This window comes from Anastrepha ludens, chromosome 2 (genome assembly GCF_028408465.1).
Source record: "Anastrepha ludens isolate Willacy chromosome 2, idAnaLude1.1, whole genome shotgun sequence".
NCBI classification, from domain to species: domain Eukaryota; kingdom Metazoa; phylum Arthropoda; class Insecta; order Diptera; family Tephritidae; genus Anastrepha; species Anastrepha ludens.
Window position 1 is genome coordinate 44,385,151 of NC_071498.1, and position 23,180 is coordinate 44,408,330.

At 36.7% G+C, this 23,180-nt stretch overlaps 1 protein-coding gene across 2 annotated transcripts in view; it reads right to left on the reverse strand.

Annotated features, from left to right (window-relative positions):
• LOC128869863 (serine protease inhibitor 88Ea) overlaps positions 1-23,180 on the reverse strand; it is a 34,816-nt gene that overhangs the window by 6,050 nt on the left and 5,586 nt on the right. The window contains exon 2 of one of the 2 annotated variants that reach the window (XM_054112472.1): positions 11,798-11,833. The exons of the other annotated variant lie outside the window; for it this stretch is intronic. The gene's annotated coding sequence lies outside the window, so the exon portion shown is untranslated. The remainder of the gene's footprint in view (positions 1-11,797; positions 11,834-23,180) is intronic. 2 annotated transcript variants of the gene reach the window in all.

The following is a 23,180-nucleotide window of genomic DNA, read 5'->3' on the forward strand; positions in this document are numbered from 1 at the left end:
TTAGTTAATCCTGTGAGAATTTTCCAGATCCTTTGGCAAATCTGTAAATATCCTCCAGTTTTAGAGAACCAATATTACTCATTCTCACGACATCGGAACCCAAAACTCGTAGCCGTGTTATTTGAAAGGCGATATAAATTGGCCCACGGTGAAAATATGAACCCAAATGTTAAAAAAAAATCCGATTTTGATGAAATTAGGTGTACAATTTTATGTTAATCAGAATACCAATTATTCTAAAGATATTGTAGATGGACCCTCTGCCACGCCCATTTTTAATAACTCGCGTGCAAAGAGCTTGCAAAAAAAAAATATGTACATACGTCCTGTTTTTCGAATGAAATCTGGCTCAAATCATGGCTTCACATAAAACAGCATAGGCACACACGCTTTCTTACATCAGCGTCATCACATTCGGTTTTCTACCTTTAGTTGGGCTTGATACCTGATTAATAAATTATGCTTATTAGTATAAATTATACCTCGTTTTTTTTATTAACTTGCCTACTCACACATTCTTCTTCACACTTTACTTCACTTCAAAACTAAACTAAAGCCATTCGAAATGATTTTTTTTCAATCGACTCTTCATAAATATGTGCAAAAAAATCTTCTTGCTTAGAGGAAAACCCCATCATTTTAAATTTTAACTTTTAAATTCAAGCATAAACTTTTTACTATTTTGACCACACTCGCCAAAGACATCTCTTTAAGTTTCGGCTGCACCGATTTGAGATCTCTTATGCTGGGATTCCCGGGATCGACCTGGCGTAGGTGGTCACGCTCATTTGCAAAAACATCTGCTTCGGCTGGGAAATTACGTCGTACGTCCCTGTTCCTTCCAGCAGGGATGAAGCGAGCCGCAGCAGCTATGAGCACCTTGCGGAATGCGCGTTCGCCTACGCGCATATCAACGGCCCAATCAGCTTTGTTGAAGTTAATATAAGACCGGTGATTCACGGAAATAAAGTCGGCAGGTCTCTCGACCGAGACGATAACGGCCAAGTGCCGGCCTATCAGGAGAAGTGGTAGCCGTTGAGGCATGAGACACCTGGTGGCCACACCACGAGGCCACATACAGTATAGACCACTCCCTATTTGACTTAAGGCCCGTTGCACTTATTGCTCCTAACGGAGGTGGAGTTAGGGTGGAGACGTTTATGGCAAACGCAGCAATAGGATACCTCTGGCCCAGCGTTGAGTTCAATACCAGCTCTAAGGAGAAGTATTTGGAGTAAGATTGCTGCATTGCTCCTGTGACGATAGAGGTGGGATGATAAACGGTTCACTAGACGGGGTAGTGTACTGGGGCGGCAGCTCTTGGTCGGGGAAAACCCGAGTCATCCTGGTAACGTAAAACCGGCTGCCAAGGTAATGTTCAATTATTAGTCATCATGAACTCGCAGAAATAATGAATATACCCTGTTCGACTGTATACAACGTGATAAAACGTTTCGAAGAAACAAAATCCGTAGAAAATATGAAGAAATCAGGACGACTAAAACTGTTTTCGGATGCAGAGGAGCGGTGGATAACGCAACAAATTAAGAAAAATCCAAATTTGAGAGCTCCTAAGCTCGCAATAAAAGTCGCCCAATACCTTAATATTACGCGAATCCCCGAAGTATACGTATAGTTTGCGAAGGAATAATTATAATGAAAGAGTTGCACGAAAAAAACCTTTCATCAACGAGATTAATTAAGACAAGAGAGTAAAATTCGCAAAGCGTCATGGGGATAAGGATTTCGAGTTCTGGAAGCACATTTTATTTGCAGATGAAAACAAGATTAACATATTTAGAGATAGTCCATAAGAACACCTAATGAAGAGTTGCTGGAAAAAAACTTACGTGCTACAGTTAAACATGGGGTGGGTCGGTAATGGTATGGAGTTGTATGTCCGCTACTGGTGCTGGAAATTTGTGCTTCAGTAACGGTAATATGGACCACAAACAATACCTTACAATTATGAGAGAAAATTGGGTTCAAAGTGCTGAAAAGTTGGGAATTAAGTGCAATTTTCAGTACTATCAAGACAACAAACCCAAGCATAAGGCACTTGATGTCCGTCTATGGCTTATGTACAACTGCCCTAAAGTACTGGAAACACCTCCACAATCTCCAGACAGCTATGTAATTGAACATCTATGGGCTCATTTTGAAAAAAAAAACTGAAAAACCTTGAAACAAGAAAGACATAGAATATGTTATTAAAGAAGAGTGGGGAAAATAGATCCTTTAAAATGCAAGAAGCTGGGGTTGAATCCATGCCAAGAAGACTGAGTGCGTGAGAAAAAATAAAGGCTTTCCGATTGATTAATATATTGTTTTTCCTTAAATATTATTTGCCTAACTCTACTTTATAAAGGGTTTTTCAATAAGGGCGGGTAGATGTTGAAATGAAATAAAATGGCGTTTGCTGTATGGCACGTAGCGCCATCCTGCTGGAACCACATGTCGTCTAGGTCCATATGGTTCAATATGGGCCATAAGAAATTGGAAGGGCCACCACGTCTACCGAAAAATGGGCGCAATGCGCGCAACGTTTGCGTTAATGAACACTCATTTTGATAATAAAGTTGTATCATTTGAACGTGCTGTTCAATCGTGTAACTTGCCATGATCAGTTGGCATAAACAACTGAATAATAAACAAAAGATTTGACAGATGTCACCAAAACAAAATGGCTGCCACAGGGCGCCAAAATCGACCCGCGCCAATTGAAAAACCCTTTATAAACGTCCGAGTTCTTTTTTGTCATGTATTTTGCTAAGTTTTTATGTTTGTATTTTCTATGTACGAATGAGCTTAAGTTTTTTTATGTTTTTTGTAGTTTTGAAAAATACGCTAAATGAACGAAAATAAATGTGACCTATAAATGCATTAGATTTGTTAATTTTCAACGAAGTGGATTTAATTATAATAATTAAATGCTAATAGTTTTTAGAAAAAAGAAAAATTAGGCTTATTAAATTTTTGCCGAATCTAAGAATCCGGAGAGTCCCGAATTTTTGATTGCTTTGGTGTTCCACGTTTGAAGCTGGATTGGGCTCGCAATTTTCAGAATAGTTAGCAAATACAATACGTACTCGTACTACTTTTACGGTATTGATCTAAAAATGAAAAATGTTGCAAAGGTTCTTTACGGAGATAAAAATGTTGCCCTACATTGTTTCCAGATTCAAATTCCAAATACAAATGTTGCTGGCAGCATGTTTCGCTTGGCAGAATACACACTTGCGTCTTTTATAATGTACATACGTGTATACACATGTATACTTATGTGTGTATTATTAACAAAAGCCTTTTACTCCATTTTTATGAAATTATTTTATTACATACAATTGTTTCATTCGCGGAACAGTAATAAAAAAACGACAATTATATATGTACTACATATGTATGTATGTGATAACTTAAGCCAATTCAGCTGAATCATACGAGATATAAATGCATATGTATGGACATACATATGTATTTGTATGGTATTAGCAGTTTAATATTGTTACTAAGTAAAAGTATTGTGGGCCAGCAGCGGCATTCAAACGCTGCAGTTAAAGCAATTACATCAAGCATAAAATCAATAACAAAAAGTTGAAAGTGAAAGTTTTTCAAAAGCAGAAGCGTGAAGCAAAAAAGAAAACAAAAGAAGGCATATACAAGGTGGTCGAAATACAGGTATCTTTTTACATCAAATGCTGTTTTAACACTGACATATTTTCCTCGCACAAAGTGACATATTTTCCTCGCAAAAGCGCTAGTCAAGAAGTGGGTGTTGGGGGCCTTTGATTTCAACAGGATGGAGCAAGCAATCGCTTGCTCGCAGATAATCGAATTTTCAATCAGCTGCGCATTAGTCCTTCAGATTTTTTCCCGGAATATTTATTTATTTATTCACGGCCATTTAAGATCTAAAACTTATAAATTATAATTTTCAATCTCTAAATACTATTTTTCACAGTACAGATCTTGCTTAACATTTCCCGTTTGACAAAAAGGGAGTGTAGTTACTATGTATATCTAAAGTTATCACTAAAATATTTCGGGAGAGCCCCGTTCTTAATATTAAAAATGAACTTCACTGTATGGCAATTTTTTTTCCTTGTTCACTCCTCTTGGGAGCATAGGGCCTCGACAAGACTTGTTACTTGTGGTAATCTATTTGCTTTCTGACAGGGTAGGTGATTAGCCTGCCGCTATCAGTCCTAAGTAGTGAGAATGCTGGGAACAACGCCTTTTTACTACTTGGAGCGCCATCTGTGTGTCACATTTTTCTGGCAGAAGGATTGCGCAGATGGTTGAGAACTTCGCTAAAGTGGTGTATCTGTGTGCTTTTCTTTGTTTTTGCTTGTTTTTTTTAGCAGCCACAATGCAAATAATGCGCTGACTATTGTGCGGGAGTAAGGATTGGAAGGATAAGTTTTTGGGATTTTTGAGATTTTTTTTTTGTTTTCTTTTTTTTTTAGAAACAGGGAAAGTAGGTAAATTTGGAAAAGTTCGAGGACCGTGCTTTACGTGGGATGCGAACCCACAACCTCTGGGATGGCAAGCCAGTGCACTTACGTTAGACAACTGACGCCAATGGCAATTAACCATTTTTAATTATTCAGCATTGAGATGCTAGTGTCGCATCATGCGTAAAGAATATGTCTAATAGCTCTATTTTGCAGTTCTTGCACTTTTCCAATTTTTGGATTAGATATTATATATAAACACGATTGAAGAATGGAATACAGATTTATGTTATCAGCGACGTTAAAGTTGGCCACAAACAGGGTACAATTCCCTGCGATTTGTTGCAGTTGGAAGAAAATCCCTCGTATATGGCGAAGTACGAGCACAATTCCCAAGTAATTGAAATTTTTCATTTACCTGGGATTTTTCGCTAGTTTGTAGCGCGTTTGTGGATTTTCTAATTTTTTTACTGACTGTCGTCGAAATAAGATTAAGTGGAAAAATGATAAGTGCTAATAAAAAAAAATTGTATACTCCTCTGAAGCACTCATTTTCATATTTCCTAACAACTTAATATGAGAACGATTGCTCCTATTTTCCAACCATTCTTTTATCCAGACCTGTTTTTCTTTTTTTCGTTTTTTTTCTTAATATGTAAATAACTGCAAGAGCAATCGCGGCATCCGCTTTTTTGCTTCGATGTTAACAGTACGACGATCGCAACGAAATGATGATTTATGGAGTTGTGGACGGTGTGTGCTACGAACTAAGCACAAATCGCTGAGAATTATGCCCTATTTGTGGCCAGCTTAAGGTAAATATTGTGAAGGCATTCGTGTCACAAAGTCATGGGAAAATTTATTGTTGAGAAAAAGCCTGTATTCTGACTACCCTGTACTGACATAAGTGAAGCGCTTTTGCACGAAACTCATTAAAGCAGTAACAGCAATCACCCACTAAAACGATATCGCCAAAATTCGAAAGATTTCGAAGCTGGTTTTTTAACCATTTCGGTTTTAAAGCTTCGATTTCGTATTAATATTATAAATTTAACATTACATAGAATTATTAAAAATTTGCTTAAATCGACTTAAGCAAAAATTGAGGGTAGCGAGCTTCTCCTTCAATTTGTGGCGTACTTCATTATTTTGTTCAAAAAACGGAGAGTTTAAAAACTTCTTCAGATGGCAGCTGATTTTTTGAGAAGCTCGATCATGACAAAACTTGACTTGGCTTCCAAGGGCGTTCGCTATGCGAAAAATTATTTTATTATATAATATTTGGACGTTTCATACTTACAGCAGTCACTAGCTGAATGGTAATCATGCACAAACCAACTCGGATGAACGGGCAGTCAAAAATTTCTTTAGAAAGTGAGTATGTATACAATTTAAAGCAAGTCGACATAATTATTTTTCAAACTTTTGCATCAATTTTCTCGTGAGACCCCCCTATCAAATTTGTAACCGATTCTGCAGATTTTGTTGTGAGATCGATCTTCCCCCCTGGTTGCGAACATTCGGAATAATTTCGAGGCCAACGCGGCAGATTCATTTCATCTATAGCATAGTACTAATGTTCACGTTTAACGTGAAATGGCTGTCAAAATCCATACAAATTGCACTGCCGTGAAATATGCGTGAAGTTTCATATGTATCCCACGGCAAAGTACTACTCTGTTCTGGCCATGAAATCACCGCTCAAGCAACATTTTTCACACCTATTCAAATGCGTATGTAATTTAAAATTGAGTGAAAACTGGCAGTTCGTTTGCGTGTGAAGTGCCTGAGTTCAAATACTTCGAAGACATGGCATTATTAAGCGAACCATCTTCCCAAAAAGTGTAAGTAAATCTTCTTTATATTTTTTGTTTTATGTGTCAATATGCATATACATAAGTATGTATGTGTATTAATTTAATAAAAACACTTTTCTTACTAAAATTTGGCAATTGCTTCTGGGGTGATGCTCATAAATTTGACGTTTCTTCTCATTTGACAAGCAACGTCGCTGGTGAAATTTGATGGCTTTGAAGTTAGTGCTACAAGTTAACAAAGTCGGTAAACTTATGTTCACTGGGTGGCATAAATAATAATAATAGTTTTCAAATGGCCCACTAAAAAGTATTTAAGCGTGTACCAATTCCGAACTACTTCTACTAAAAATTTCAATTAGTCAATCTGACGTCACGGTTGTGTAAATTTAACTGCAATACACCGGTTACACCTGGAAAAACAATGAATCACGAAAGACAAATAATATTACAGTAGTTACAGGTATCACCCTATGGTACGTAGTATAGTCGTGTGCAACGGGGATACGTCTAGAGATCACGACACAACTCATAAACCATGATGACGTCGATGATGATGATGGCTAAATATTGTGCAACGTCAGGTATGACTAATATGTGTTTAGTGAATAGCAGTCTGTGATTTAACGCCCACAAGGAATTTCACCACAGGCACATATTTATAACTCAAATGCAAAAATAAAGAAAAACAAAAACGAATATAAACAAAGTTATCAAGATTTCACTATTCGGGAGACACGTCATCATGGTAACAAAAAAATGTTATTTTTCGGCAGCATGAGTGCCTACCTACGATAAAGGAGTACGATAAACTACTCAGCAAACAGTTTCTGCTTGGGTGCTACCGCAGGTTTCACCCTTGCAGAAACTTGTTTGAGCCAAAGCTGCCTCCCAGGCACGCCAGGTGGCACCTCCTCCGACGGGATCCAGGACAAAGAGAAAAGACATCTACTGGGCCAGACAGTGTTTTGACAGACAATAAACGACATTCATCGCCAATCATCACCACCTTCTTAAGCTCCCACTGAATGCCGTAATTGGAGTCCAACCACCACCTACAGTAGATGCAGCGATCCAGCTTCCCCGTGAGACCCGTGGAGCACTGGCAGAATTACGTTATGGAACTGTAGCAGGTTAAACTCCTGCTTAACAAGAATTGACCCCGACATACCAAACATATGTCCTAGATGTGAAGGCACCCCGCACGACACTAACCACCTTTCCTCATGCCCACTCATCTAAGGCCCGTCTCCCTCTAGACCCAACCTGTCGAAACAGCAAGTTTCTTGGGCCTATATTTAAAAGAGTTAGACGAAGACGTCCGGCGATATACATTACACTGACAGGGCTTAGTATTGTTGCTACAACAACAACAATAACCTACGATACAGCGAAAGCCACTGGTTCCGAGTTCCCTTCAATTGAATTTAGTGCCACCACTACATCATGTTCTTTCGCTTCCCACAAACGCACAGTGATTTCTAAGTAGGAGATTTTAGTAGGTGAAACTTTTGGTTAATTGATTGTCGGAAATTATAAAATATTCTTAAGAACTTTATCTAGTTTTCATTTAGAAAACTACTGCACATTTAAGAATACGTAGTTTTTGTAGGCGCAGAAGCGTGGACGATGACAACATCCGATGAAGCGACGCTTGGAGTGTTTGAGAAAAAGATTCTGCGCAGATTTTTGGACCTTTGCACGTTGCAACGTATATAAACGCTCCGGCTTTGAAAGTATTCGATGCGGTACCAGCTGGTGGTAGCAGAGGAAGAGGAAGGCTTCTCTGCGTTGGAAAGATCAGGTGGAGAAGGACTTACCTTCACTTGGTGTGTCCACGAGGAAGAAACGACTGGCGCGCTTTATTGAACCCGGCCAAAATCGCGTAAGCGGTTATCACGCCAATTAAGAAGAGGAAGAAGTTTTTGTATGCAACCTATTTCTATTTCTTTCCCACTAATCAAATCTAGTCAATTCTATGTACACTAGTCCGAATTAGCTTCAAATCAGATTTTATTTAGAGGTTTCTCCAGAGTGCAATCTAAAGTTTCGTGCAGATGCTTTTGAATATTTTACTGTTTTACAAATATGGATATCCGAACGCACACTAAGCAATTATTAAGCGAAGAATTTCAAATATGCCTGCCTTTATGGCAAAATTTTTCCGAATTCATATAGACAGACAAAAGGCTATTTGAAAATATAATATTAACCACAATTATAGATGCATAGACCGGCATAAACATTCCCCATACATGCACGGGTAATGTAACCGGAGTCACAGTCCTTGGCCGGATATAAATCCGGGTCATTCCAATAACGTAGAACCGACTGTCGGGGGAAGGGTGAAGTTTGTGTTGTTTACTTCTTTTCAAGATCTTAAAAGTAATTCTCCAAATTATGGATAAAACCTACTGACTGTAGGGGGAAAGGTGAAGTTTGTGTTGTTTACTTCTTTTCAAGATCTTAAAAGTAATGCTCCAAATTATGAATAAAGCCTACTGAATATGCGATTTCCATTAGTTAGTCAGAAATTTGAAGGAGATATCGTACCAATGTTGAGAACACTCCCAAATTACTGTCTGCGAGTGTGATCAATAGAGCTAATTGAAGGCCTAGAGTGGTTTTTGGTGTAGTTCTCACGTTTATCGCTCATACTTACAACATAGTTTCCAAATCATATTCTATGCTGGCTTTTGTTCATCATAATCGTTCATGCTTCTCTGATCTTTATACAGGGTGGCTGATGAAAGCCGCTACCAAAAAAAAAATTGAATAACTTTTTTTCTTTTTAAGTTATCTGTTCCATTTTTGTTTTAATTTGCAGATTGATCTTTAAAATTTATTAAAATGGATAACTGGGACACGCAAACAAGAATTTGGATAGTCCGCCGCTATCACGCACTGGAGTCCGTAGTTTTGGTACAGAGAGAGTACAGGCGGATGTTTGGCGGCGATCCCCCGAGCAGATGGACCATAATGAGACTGGTGAATAATTTTGCTGAGCAAGGAACAGTCGCAAGAAGGCCTTATCATCGAAACCCACCAGTTCGGACGGAGGAAACGATCGCTGCTGTAGCTGCAGCTATACAAAGCAATCCAAGGGTTTCAACAAGAAGCTTATCTGCTCAACTTGGTGTCAGCCGACAGTCTTTGCAAACAATAATGCACAAAGATTTAGACTTATTTCCCTACAAAATTCAAATGGTTAACAAACTGAATGCAGCAGACTTGCCGATTCGCTTGGAATTTTGCCAGAAGATCCTGCAAATGGTGGAAGAAGACCAAAACATGTTAAACTGGCTTTTCATGCCTGATGAGGCCCATTTCGATTTAAACGGCAATGTGAACAAACAAAATTGTCGAATATGGAGTACTTCTAACCCACAGATACTCCACGAGACGGAATTGCATCCTTTTCGCGTGACAGTGTGGTGTGCGGTTTCTTCACGCTGTATTGTCGGGCCTTATTTTTTTGAAGAAAATGGTCAAACCGTTACGGTTACTGGAGACCGTTATTTGAAAATGCTGAAAGAATTTTTCTATCCAGAACTACGCCGAAAGAGAATTCCTTTCAACTCTGTGTGGTTTCAACAAGATGAGGCAACGTCTCACATAGCCCAGACTGTTATGACAGAGTTGCGACGAAAATTTCACAATAACCTGATTTCAAGAAACTCCGAATTTCGTTGGCCCCCCAGGTCGCCTGACCTTACTGCACCTGACTTTTTCTTGTGGGGTTTATGTAAACAAGAAGTTTATAAAACAAAGCCAACAAATTTGGATGAACTAAAACAATCCATTCGGGCAACAATTGCGGCTATTCCTGTCGCAACTCTCAAAGCAGCAATGAACAACTTTTTACTAAGATGCCGCACTTGTGTCAACGAGCATGGGGGGCATTTAAATTCAATTATTTTTAAAACTAGTTAAGCTACATTTAATAAAATTTAATGACCTTCAACTTGAAAAGAAAATAAATGAATTCCATACACTAAAAAAAAAGTTATTTGAGTTTCTTAATGTAGCAAAATTCATCAGCCACCCTGTACTTCTGAAAGCCCTTTATAGAGCTTTTGTTAGATCACGTTTAGAATATATTACTTTCATTTGGTGACCATATCACGCTACCTACGTAAATACAATTGACCGGATTCAGCAATCATTTATATGCTTTGCCGTGTCGGCTCTAGAATTCACTCCTATTCCGACACATAGTACGAGATTTCTGTTCCTATATCTAAAGTATTTCAATACCAGAAGGGCATTTTTGTTTGGCTCTTTTACGACTAATATCTTAGGAGGCCATGTTGACTGTCCTGTCCATTTCGCAAGCTTCGGCAGGTCGACATATTTTTAATTCGAAAAGCTAAATCTTATTAGACTCTTTATGTTTAAGGAACAATTTTGAATAATTTAAAAAAAAATAGACATTCTCCATAAATGTTTGGGGAGTGCTGCTGGAATGAGAATCCCTAGCCGGATATAAACCCGGGTCTTTCCGGTAACTAAGAACCGATGTCGTTGGAGTGCCTACATTGTCGTTTCATCTTGGTCGAAGTGGTACTTAAGAGTAGTTTGGAATTCTTTTGGAACATTATGGCTTGACCAAACACAAAACTATTAACAAACTTGTTTTGAATTGCACACCTATACCTTTATATCGCCGTGTTGAATAAACCAATATGGTGTAACTCGTTAGATATGGCTTACTATTTAACATTAGTGTACTTGTTTATATATGTAGCTGTGTGTATATGTATTAAAGTGAACATGCTCGCTTATAAAGTTATACTTAATGAATCCCATACTTGTTTGAATGCCATTTCACTTGGGGAATTCCGTGCGATTGATGAGTTTTAATATTTTTTTGCATACTACTTAATTTTGTTTTAGTTTAGCCGACCGGGAAATCCTCAATTAGTGTTCGTGCTATTAATTTGCTAAACGCATAAATATTTTGTTTACAATATGCCCACATGTGTATATAGATATAGTACGACCTGTACAAATGTGTATGAATGGGAATTTGCGAACAAATATCTGATGAAAATTACGCCCTACAATGTAAAGTTGGAGAGTATAATAATAATATAAGTACACATGTGCTCATATAGTAAGTCATTTATCTTTTTACACTATTCGCAAAATTTTTTATGCCGAATTTCTACCAATAATTTTTTATAAAAATAGAGTTAAACTACTTTCAAAAAATTGTCATTCAAATTTTCAACTTTTTAATCAGAATAATTAGTAAGCTTCTGGGTATGCAATTTACTCCATAGGTATCTCTATAGTCCATTTAATTTGAGGATAATAGAGTCTAAGTTTGAAATCGCTCAAAATTTGTTTTCTTTTTGGCAGACGATGTTGAGAATTTTCTTCGATGTAAAAGACTTCCGAGCATGTGCGCCGAACTAAAGCGCCAACAGCTGCAGTAAGGAATACAGTTCAGAAGTTATTTGTATACGGGAATAAGAGTATATTTATTGTCACCTGGAACGTAAAAGGCAGTAACTAACAACAAACCTCAAATTCACTTTTTGATTGATTATGATGCATTTCCTGGAAATAAAATTTAGAAAAAAATTTACACTTTCTTAAAAGGTAACTCGACTTTGTTATTTTATTATATGAAAATGTGTCAAATGAGTTTTCTTTCTAAAATAGTTTTTTTTTTGACGTGATAACGTCTTATAATTCGATTTAGCCGGCTGCACGCACGAAAAAATGTGTCGTTACCTTGCTCATTAGTGTTACCTTGCTCATTTGTCGTTACCTTGCTCATTTGTCGTTACCTTGCTCATTAGTGTTACCTTGCTCATTGCCGTTACCTTGAATGAACTGTAAGCGAAAGCGCGGAACGAACAAAGCAAACGAACGGCAACGTTCGACATCTTGCTCTCTCCTATTTAAGTGAGCGTATATATCGTCCCCTTAGTATAACAATAGCCTATGTGCTCATAGGCTATTATTTTTTTATTGAATTTTTGGATTCTCCATCGTCGATTTTATATGTGGTCAAAATTTGGTCAAATTCTAGTTCCACAAAGTGGGTCAAAACGTCAGTCAAAAAATAATAAATACTTACAGACATAACGAGATTTGAGTGAGAGCTACTTTCGACAAAAAGTTTGAAATTCATTTTCTCAAAACATCAAAAAATGTATAGGCTATTTTAATACTAAGGGGACGATATGTATGTATATGCGCATATGTACATATATAAATTCACGTATTTGTATTTGCATATGCCTTCTTATTGATTATTATTAATTTGATTTGCTTGAAGAATTTAAAATAAAACCAAGTTTGTTAATAATACCTGTTGTTTTAATGTTATTATTATTAATTTTTTTATTATATATGAAGGAAAAAATGTATGGTAATATTTACCATATACCTTATAAGATATGTTGTATACTAATATATGTATATAAACATGCATATACAATACATATACAATTTCGCGCAATTTTCAAAAAGAACAAATCTATATGTAAAGATGCATACAAGTCATATGGACATATCAAATATACGAATTTATTCCGTACGCAAGCAAATGTAAGCTAACGTGCTTGAACTGCAAGCGAGAGCGCGGAACGAACGACAAAGAGCACAATCGGCCCCCGCGTTCGGCAACGTTCGACATCTGGCTCTGTCGTACTTGAGTGAGCATATATATGTATGTATATGCGCATATGTAGGTATATAAATTCACATACTTGTATTTGCATATGCCTTCTTCCTGTGTGCATGGTAATGAACCATTTCTCTGTTGAGAATAGGACGATGATAGAAAAAGTAGGAAATGAAAGGGAGTGTTTCAAGTGTAAAGTGTCTTGAAAAAGGCAAATCGATGATGGTGCCTCTTAGTGTTGTTGACTTATTAACGTCTGATGCACAATCGGAATTGAAGACATCTTTCATGAATTTGATAAATGTTTCGTCATTTTTCACGTTTGTGTAAATGTACCATAACTTGACCTATTCCATTGCAATTCCATTTACCTCCTCCTCTATATCCATACAAAATATCTATCGAACAAATAAAATTAAAATTTTGTTTTGAAAATTGCAACCATTCCATCAATATTTTCTTATGACGTTGTCACGTTAAACTATTGTCTGTAAACCGACTTTACAGACAACCTCTTTTTTATTGCGTTTTGGGCATCTCCTGTAAAATTTGTGTTTGTTATTTACGACTTCTTGCATTTCAAGTGGCGATATTAAAAATCCGTCTGCTCTTCTGAAACAAAAACAAATTCTCTCGCGTATCTGTCTTTCCCCCCTTCTGCCTAAGTTTCCTAAGGGCCATTTTTGTAATGATAAATCTTACTAGGACTGGTAGTTTACCGATCAACTTATACACTGGCAACTGATGGCAAGTTCTCATCCGAGCCTTTGCACAACTTTTCATTCGGGGGGATTTTCAAGTGGCGGGTCCCAAACCCAGCGCACAACCAGATATTCTGGTATGCTTCGCCTTCTCACGTTGGCTCACTCCCGAACGGGTGTTCGGAATCTACCCAGAGGATACTTGGACTTATCCCGGAAGTTGGGAGTTGCTTGAACCATATGTAGAAGAATCGTCCTGGCCACTCCCAAGTGAATGGCGATCAGTAACTTTCCCCACTTGCGTGGACTTCTCAATACCAGCAGGGCCCTCAGAATTGGGAAGGACCTCTCCGAGCCGTTTGATACCAAACGAGGTTTCAGACAGGGTGACTCGCTGTCGAGGGACTTGTTTAACCTGATGTTGGAGAGCATATATTTAAGAATATACACAGAAAACTTAATATCGTTCCGGTGAATATTTTCGAAGTTATGGTACACGCAAATTTGAAAAGGCGTTTCAGACTTAGCCTGTGCTTTTCAAACTTTAAACGCGTTTTTCTCAAAATGGTGTTTTCAAATTAGTCTCAAATTTTAACACAAGCTTCTTAAATATATTTTTAAGTTATTAATCGATGGTTTTTTCTCACTGATAAATATTTTTTTTATAAACAATTTAAGACCGAAATTTTCGCCAAAAATCGTTTTTTTTAAATACCGCCGTTTTGTCAAAAAAATGTATTTTGATTATTCCTTCTATTAATTACTAGCTTTAACATTAGTTTACGGAAATCTGTTTGGTTTTTAATTTCAGAGGATCCAGTTCAGAGATATAATGGTCACCGCAAAACATCTTTTTTGAGAGGAGCTCCCGGAAATCAGCTGTAGCTTCTTTCCAAATAAATATGCAATTTAAAAGATAACATAATATGTATATACATTTTTAGATCAATAAATTTAAAAGGTTTCTCAGAAAAAAATTTGGAAAATTCGCTTTTTTCGGCCTTCTAACTGTCAATCTGGAATCGGCTGGAGAGTTACTTGCAAAATTATTGTATTCCAGTTAGCGCTGCTACTCTCACTACTACTACTACTCCTATAGCTGCTACTTGAGCCGTGTTCGTTTTTGTTTAGTTAGATGCATTTTGTATGCGGTTTTCCGGTGTTATACTGAAAGTATAACCGACAAATTAGGTATGCCCGTACCCTGCAAGTTGCAAGTATGGTTGAATACAACTAAAATTTATATTTTTTATAGTTCTTGAACCCTCAAACTTTTTATATTAAAAGTCCATAAATGTATGACATACATAGACGGTAGCTAAGAAAAGAATGTTTGTACTTCAGAATTTTATTTGAATATTTTTTATTTAAATATTGAGCAAGCAGCAACAGTGTTTACACATAAGTAGATACAAACAAGCTGGATATTTCCAAGAATATATCAAGAGATTAATATTTATGATACTTGAAACAATGTCTCTATTTTAAAACATGACAGTACAGATAGACAACAGAAATCTATATTTTTACTGGTTGTGCTAGTCGTTAATTCAGTGGTTTTGAACCTTTTCCATTTTTAGATATTTGGGACAGATAAAACAGCTGCACTAATTACCTCATTATATGTAAAAACCAAGCATTTCTCCAGGTTTTTCCAGTGTACTGATAGCCTGGGTTTTCAAGATTTTGTTGTTGTCGCATTGTCACTCGCCTACTTGCTAATATTCGTGAAAATAAAAAAAGGTTCAAAACCATTGAATCATCGACGATGGAAACCACAACAATAAAAATTTAGATTTCTATTGTCTGTTGTTGTATATGTAATACTTTAGCATAATGTTATTGGAATTTACCCTTAACGCTTTAATTGTTTATGTCGAGTATACTCGTCAGAGCGTAACGAAAATTTTTCGCATAATGTCGAGTATACTCGTACTCCTCGTGAAGATAAAAAAATCGCATTCATATTATTATTCAACAAATCAACTGTAATGTTTGCCCTCAAAAAAGGGCCAATAAAGGTTTTTTTAAAAAATGTACATTTGGCAACCTTATATCTTTTAATCCACTTTAGCTTGTATTAAGCTGAAATATCAAGTTCCGGGGTAGTGCCGCTATAAAATGATTTTTTCAAATAAAAAAGCATTTCGTATGCATTTCTCAGTTATTTGTGCGATGTCATAGTTGAGAAAACGAAAGTTATAAGAGTATTGAGGATTTTATTGACAGGAAAAGTAATATTAAGTATGTAGCATACTTATATTTTATAATTTATTAATGTATTTATTTCTATATGGCAATACCTTCAAATTGTTAAGATTTAAGTTAAAGTTTTCTTATATGGCAATGCCCTAAAATTGTAATGACTACTAGATGTCTTTTTTCAAACTCTAAATTTGAATTTTCTAATAGGATTGATTTTGCCTATAAAAAGCCTGCGCGTTTTGGGGAAGGACACATTCCGTTTGGTAATCGGCTCTTGCTCGTGCAGCTTAGCTTACTGAACGGTTTTGTTTTCCGGAGTTTTTATTACAATTAAAAATACGAGAGATATATTTTACGAAAAAAGAAACACAACGTTACAAGTTTTAAATAATAAAAGAAATACAACGTCACAAGTACTTTTATTCCATTGAGGAATAAAATTGTGAAATGCGTAATTTTAAGTATCCCTATCAGATGTTCATACTGTTCAGGAAGTAATATTAGAAGATAATCCAGATATTGGTGCCCAATATGCGAGGTAGCATTATGTGCTGCACCTTGGCTTTATTAGCTTGGCTCATTACCCTTAACTAAAATTTTTAGTTTTGTAACTTAGATTTCTTGAAATTCATTTGATCTTTAATTATGTTTTCATTCCTATAATACCTTAATTTTATCTCTATGTGATATATTTTTTATCAACGAAATTAATTAGTTAATAACGAATAAAAATATATATTTTCCAAAAGAACAACGTTTGATTTTTAGTCATAATTCCTGGCAGAAACATTTTACTCTCTTTATGTCAAAACTTGATCCGTCACTTCCAGCAAGAGAACTGTGGCGCAACCTAAAAAAATTTAAAATCCATGGCAAGGAAAGTTCCGAATGTGAGATTGACCTTGATGAACTCAATGACTACTTCATTAGTGTTGGTAAGAAAACAAATTGTGCTCCTATTTTAAAAGAGTCCTCACTTTGTGCTACTCTAAAAGAACAGTTTCAATTTTTGACCGTTAGTGAGGTAGATGTCCTGAAAGCTTTATCCAAAATAAAGTCTAATGCTTTAGGCGATGATGGCATCTCGCTAAAATTCGTCCGTATAGTCATACAATATATAATAAACCATTGCTTGACTAGTTCATGTTTCCCAGCAGCATGGAAAAAGGCTATAGTTTTCCCAGTCGCAAAAAAGACAAATGCTATTTATGCTGGTGACTATAGACCTATCAGTATACTGCCCGCATTTTCCAAAGTTTGCGAAAACTTGATGGCCACGCAAATTTCATTATTTTCAAGACAATCGTCTACTCTCTCCACTACAATCTGGTTTCAAACAAAGTCACAGTTGCTCGACAGCAATGGTTAAAATACTGGACGATATTAGAATTAGTTTTGACAACGGAGACTTGACTTTGTTTACTTGATTTTTCTAAAGCATTTGACTCAGTGGATCACAAATTGTTATGTTTGTAGCTTAAACACTATTTCGGCTTCAAAGACAATACGGTGAAGTTCATGAGAAGCTACCTTGGTGGCAGAATGCAGAAGGTCAAGACCAGTAAATTAACATCTCAGTCTAGATATGTACACACTGGTGTTCCGCAAGGGTCTATACTTGGTTCACTTTTATTCAGCCTTTTTTCCAACGATGTGTTTACCGTTTGTCAGTACATATATGAATGCCCATGCGTATGCTGATAATATACAATTGTACTTGTCCAGTCATCGTTGAAGATTTATGTTTAAAAATAAACAGTGATTTGTCTGCTATTTCTGTTTGGGCTAATGATAACTCTTTATTTTTGAACGCGTCAAAGTCATATGTCTTCCCTATATGTAAAAGTGGGGTGTATGTTGACAATATCCGTAAATTGTGGATAGGTACTAACTAGTTCCCTTACCTATACGGAAAAGGTAAAAAATTTGGTAAGCTGAGAGTATCTGCAATATTCACGGCAGAGAAAACGAGGCGCAAATTAGTTCTCCAGCTAATAATGCCTCTCATTACCTACTCTGAGGTAGTATTCAGCAAACTTGACTCCACATCCTGCCATAAACTTAATGTGGCATTTAATAATCCCACACGGTATGTACATACAGGTAGCGCAAAAGTAACCTTACGATGTTTTTTTGGCTGTAATTTAAAAAAAAAAAAGAAAAACTTTGATTCTTCTTGTGGATTATTTTTATTTGGTCTTTTAATTTTGTTTGCATTAAGTCGAGAATATGATGTCATGTAAATGGCCGCCGCCACAGTTGATTGACATTTGAGCCCTTTTTATGGCATTTTCCATCACTTTGGCCAAAACTTCCGGCGATAGGTCTTCACATTCTTGACGTATATTGTCTTTAAGAGCTGCAAGAGTCTGAGGCTTGTTGACATAAACCCGCGACTTCAAAAAGCCCCACAAAAAGAAGTCTGGAGCGGTCAAATCAGGCGATTTTGCTGGCCAATGCAAATCGCCAAAGCGGGAGATTAGGCGCCCTGGAAATGCATCCTTCAGCATATCGGTTGTGGCACGTGCAGTGTGTGCCGTTGAACTCGTTGATCATTGCTCTGTAGCGCTCACCATTCACAGTAACCGTTTGGCCCGCGACGTCTTCGAAGAAAAAAGGTCCGATGATTCCTCCAGCGAAAACAGCACACCATACAGTGACTTTGAGCGGGTGTAATGGCTCTTCGTGGGTTACACGCGGAGTTTCAGTGCCCCAGAAGCGTAAATTTTGCTTATTCACGTACCCGCTAAGATGGAAATGGGCCTCATCACTCATGATTATTTTTGATGAAAAATCATCTTCCTCTTGGTGGTGATTAAGGATAGCTTGAGCATATGTTAGACGCGATTGGTGGTCAGCAGCTAACAGCTGATGGATGCACCGTCTGGACTTTGTACGGAAACATCTTCAAATCTTGTACCAAAAAAAAAAATTCGCTGTAAAGACCGTCGACTGATACCCATTTGCGCGGCACGTCGTCTGGTCGATGTCGACGGCGCTTCCATAACATCCTCGGCTACAGCAGCAATATTCTCTGCAGAACGGCTACTCTGGGTTCTGCCACGCCTGGCAGCATCTCGTGTTGTGCCAGTCTCTTCGAGGCGAGCGGCTAAACGTCGCAGTGTTTCACCAGTAGGCGTTGGGCGGCGAGGAAATCTGCGACGAAATTCACGTTGTGCCAAAGTCACCGACCGATTATTGGTCAAATAAATAGTCAGCAATATTCCGCGTTCTGGAGCAGTGTAGCGTAACATTGTTTATTAACGTGTATTTCGCATGTGTTTACTACACAAATGTCAAAACAGAACTGACATTAGGGGCCAATCGCAAAATTTATAGCATTTTCTGATAGGAGGATTACTTTAGCGCCACCTGTTACATATGTATAGGGTGGGCCATGTAAAATTTGCTTTTTGAATCGGTTATAAAAAAAACGAATCAATATTTTTTCAAACTCTTTTTTTTATTTTGAATATTGAACATTGTCATTTATGAATAAAAAAAAATATCGTTCAAATTACTGCCACGACTGGTTTTACAGTAGGCCATTCGATCAACCCAATTTTTAAGCAATTGTTTGGGCTCCAATTTCATGAATGGCAACTTCGATTTCGTCTTTTAAAACATCAATCGTCTCTGGATGGTTCGCATAGCATTTGTCCTTAACGGCTTTCCACAAAAAATAGTCCAACGGGCTTAAATCACAGCTCCGAGGCGGCCGCTTGATATCGGAATTTCGGCTGAGTATTCGGTTTTCAAAAACGGTAGCCAAAAGTTCGAGTGTAACTTTGGCAGTGTGACAAGTTGCACAGTCCTGTTGAAAGCAAATGTCGTCCATGTCATCCTCTTCAATTTTTAGAAACAAAAACTCGTTGAGCATGTCACGGTAACGCTCGCCATTTACTGTAACCGCGGCTCCTCGCTCATTTTCGAAAAAAAATGGCCGCCAGACCAAAAACCGCACCAAACAGTGACTCGTTGTGGATGCATTTGCTTCTCTACAGTAACGTGTGGATTTTCTGAGCCCCAAATCCGACAATTTTGCTTATTTTGCCACCGTTGTGAAAATGAGCTTCATCAGAAAAGATGATTTTTCGGCAAAATGCGCATCTTCAGTCAAACTATTTTCTGCCCATTGAGCGAACCGAAAACACTCCCATTTCGTAAATGTCAAACCTTTAAGTAAATTATGAACACATTTGACATGTCATTTGTGTTACCATTCTCAAAAAAATAGGTGGTTCAAAAAGCAAAGCTATATAGCCCACCCTGAATATGGGATTGGTAGATATGATCATATACTGGGCTGTTACCTTAACAGTTATTTGTCTGCTAGAAACTGCATATTTATGTGCAAACTTACATTATTCAAGTCGCCTCCCTACCTGACAGATCATCATCTAGATTATCCTTCATTAGCGCTGTTAAAGTGTGGAACTCGTTAGCCGACACTGTGAAGGCTGGATTAGCAGATTTTAGGGCATTAAATTTCTCTCTATATTTTCTAATTACTACTTTTGTTTTTTTTTTCTTTTCTAAATTCCTCTTTTCCTTTCCTTCTACCAAAGCCTTATCTTCTTATTATTATAGTTAAGGTACATATGTATGTATGTATATTGGATTGATTTATTAATGAACTGGTGAATAAATTTAGACTAAGATACTTTCATGTTAAAATCAATCTAGTTGTGCAAGAATATATTAATGTTGAAGTACTATTAAAAGACCTTAGTCTTAATCTGTACTATTTATATAAATAAATAAATAAACACTCATCTTCGCTAGAAAATAATTAAGCAAACAGAAAAAGTGTTTGGAAACAAAAGTAACCAGTTAAAAGGTTAAGCGCATTACACTGAAAAACACCAATATTTTTTAATTTTTCCTAGTGTCTGTACCATTTAACTCTAGACATAAATAAATAATCCAAACAATCCGGTTTAATCCAAGCAGTTAATGTGATAATTTTTATGCAAAGAAATATTTTTTTCGTTACACAAATGCGCACACCTTGAGATATATACCACATTGCGTTTTTTTTCTGTTGACGACAAAACTGTTTTATATTTTAATACTTTGTCTTGCTCCACTACTCTACAAAAAGTACAAACAAAAGCCTATAGTATGCGAAACTGCCGAAAAAAATGGAGTAAAACTGCACAAAACAATACCAAGCCGGATCTTCGGCGCGTAAGCAGCTAAGTACACAGCTGGATAAATATGTAGGTTGGTAGGAAGTAAAAACCGGAAAACCGTACAAAACAAGTGAAATTTAAATATGATTCAGTGCCACTTACAGTCTTACTTACAGACATACATATATGAAATTGCAATTGTGCATACATACATACATACATACAAGTGTGTACAGTAAAATTGTGTAAGAAAGGCATCTGTTCAAAGTTTAAATGAGAGGAGTTGAATATTTTTCAACATTTAACCGCCTATCTATAACAAATACAAAAACAAATACGTGCATACATTTGAAATCTCGAGCGATTCTACGTTTCCATAAGAAAAAACACAATTTTATGGTTCGAAGTATACCTTATTATTCGGTATAGTCTCCATGAACATTAATACACTTGTTTTAACGAGATTCCAATTTATGAATTGCATCCTTAAAGTGAGAATCTGAAAGAGCTGCAAAATACGCTTCCACAGCTGTTACGACCTGATCATTTGATGAAAAACGCTTTGCAAGCATAATTTTTGTTAGGTCTGGAAATAGATGGAAGTCCCTAGGGGCCAAATCTGGTAAGTACAGTGGATACTCCAACAATTCGAACTTTAATTCATGGATGACAAACTGCTCTTGTGGTACCATTGACACCGTGCATTGTCCTGATGAAAAAGATGTTTTTTCTTTTGCAAACTGGGTCTTTTCACGATTTTTTCTCCTTCAGCTAGTGTAAAAGGTTACAATAATATTCAGAATTTATTGTTTTGCCTCTTTGCTAGTAATCCACAAACAAAATTCCCTTCGCATTCCAAAAAACTGATGGTAACGCCTTCTTGGCCGATTTATGGATAAGAACTCGTTTCGGAGCCGAAGAATCAGGTGCACACCACTCTTTAACATCTTGTATCTATTTAGAATCTTGGTGATAGATCCAAGTCTCATCGGTAGTGATGAATCGACACAGAAAATCTACTTTATCCATTCGAAAATGCTCAGAAAGTCGCATTCGAATGTGCTTTTTTCACTGTTGGAGAATGCGGCACCTATTGTGCACACTGCTTTCTGAAACCCAGTACTTCAGTCAAATTATTGTTTACACTGCCCAACAAGATGCCTAGCGCTTCTACTAAATCTCTTTCAGCCACTCGACGATTTGCCAATGCGACATCCTGTATTTCTTCTACGATTTCTGATGTTGTTGCTATTTTTGGACACCCTTGGCGTGGATCGTCTACAAGGCTTGTACGACTACGTTTAAATTCAGCAACCCATCTTCCTACTGTACTAAGTGATGGCGAAAAGTCCTTATACACTTTCAGCATTCGTTCATAAATATCCTTTGCTTTTTAACCTTCCAAAAATAAAAATTCAATCACTGTACGACACTTGGTTATACTAGGAAATACTGTGACACATCGATACTAAAAGACTCGATACTTAGTAACAACGCCCTCTCTTATCGAACCGCAAAACTTATTGAACAACCAGTTTGGATTGTTACAAATTTGGACTAATCCTGGTAAATATATTGTAACATAACCTCTTTCAATTTAGAATCTTGACCTCTTTCTTTTTGAAATCTTAAGATATGGTATAGAATTGCTTAAATTTCGTCTAAGAGGAAATTTTAAAGAAAGCTGTGAAATTGCCTCAAATAAAAACTGACATGGCGCCGCTTATTTTTAAGTACAAATTTGCTGCACATAGCTAATAAAATATTATTACCCTCATTTTATACAATATTGAAATAATATTAATCCTCCTTAAATGAGATAATGACTATTATAGTGCACCTGCTATATAAGGTTACCTTCTTCCTAGTGTAGAATTCCTTATTTGTTCTATTATATAAAAAAATATATATATACATATATTTTTTTCTATAGAATCTCTTACAAATATGCAAATTTAATTGGAAATCAGTGCTTGAAATACATGTACATACTTATGCAAATACATTTTTATTAGTGCAAAGGGTGTGCCACTAGTTGGTTTCTTGTAAAGAATGTTTTAAAAAATACTGTTCAATTTTTTCCAATAATTTTTGTTTCATTGAAATAGTTTAGATTAATTAAATGGCGCTCTCGGCTGGATTTCCATTAAGCAAAAATATTGCATTACGCGCTTGAATCGCTTTCAGATTATAGGCATAACTACAACCTTTATTAGAAATCGACAAAAAAA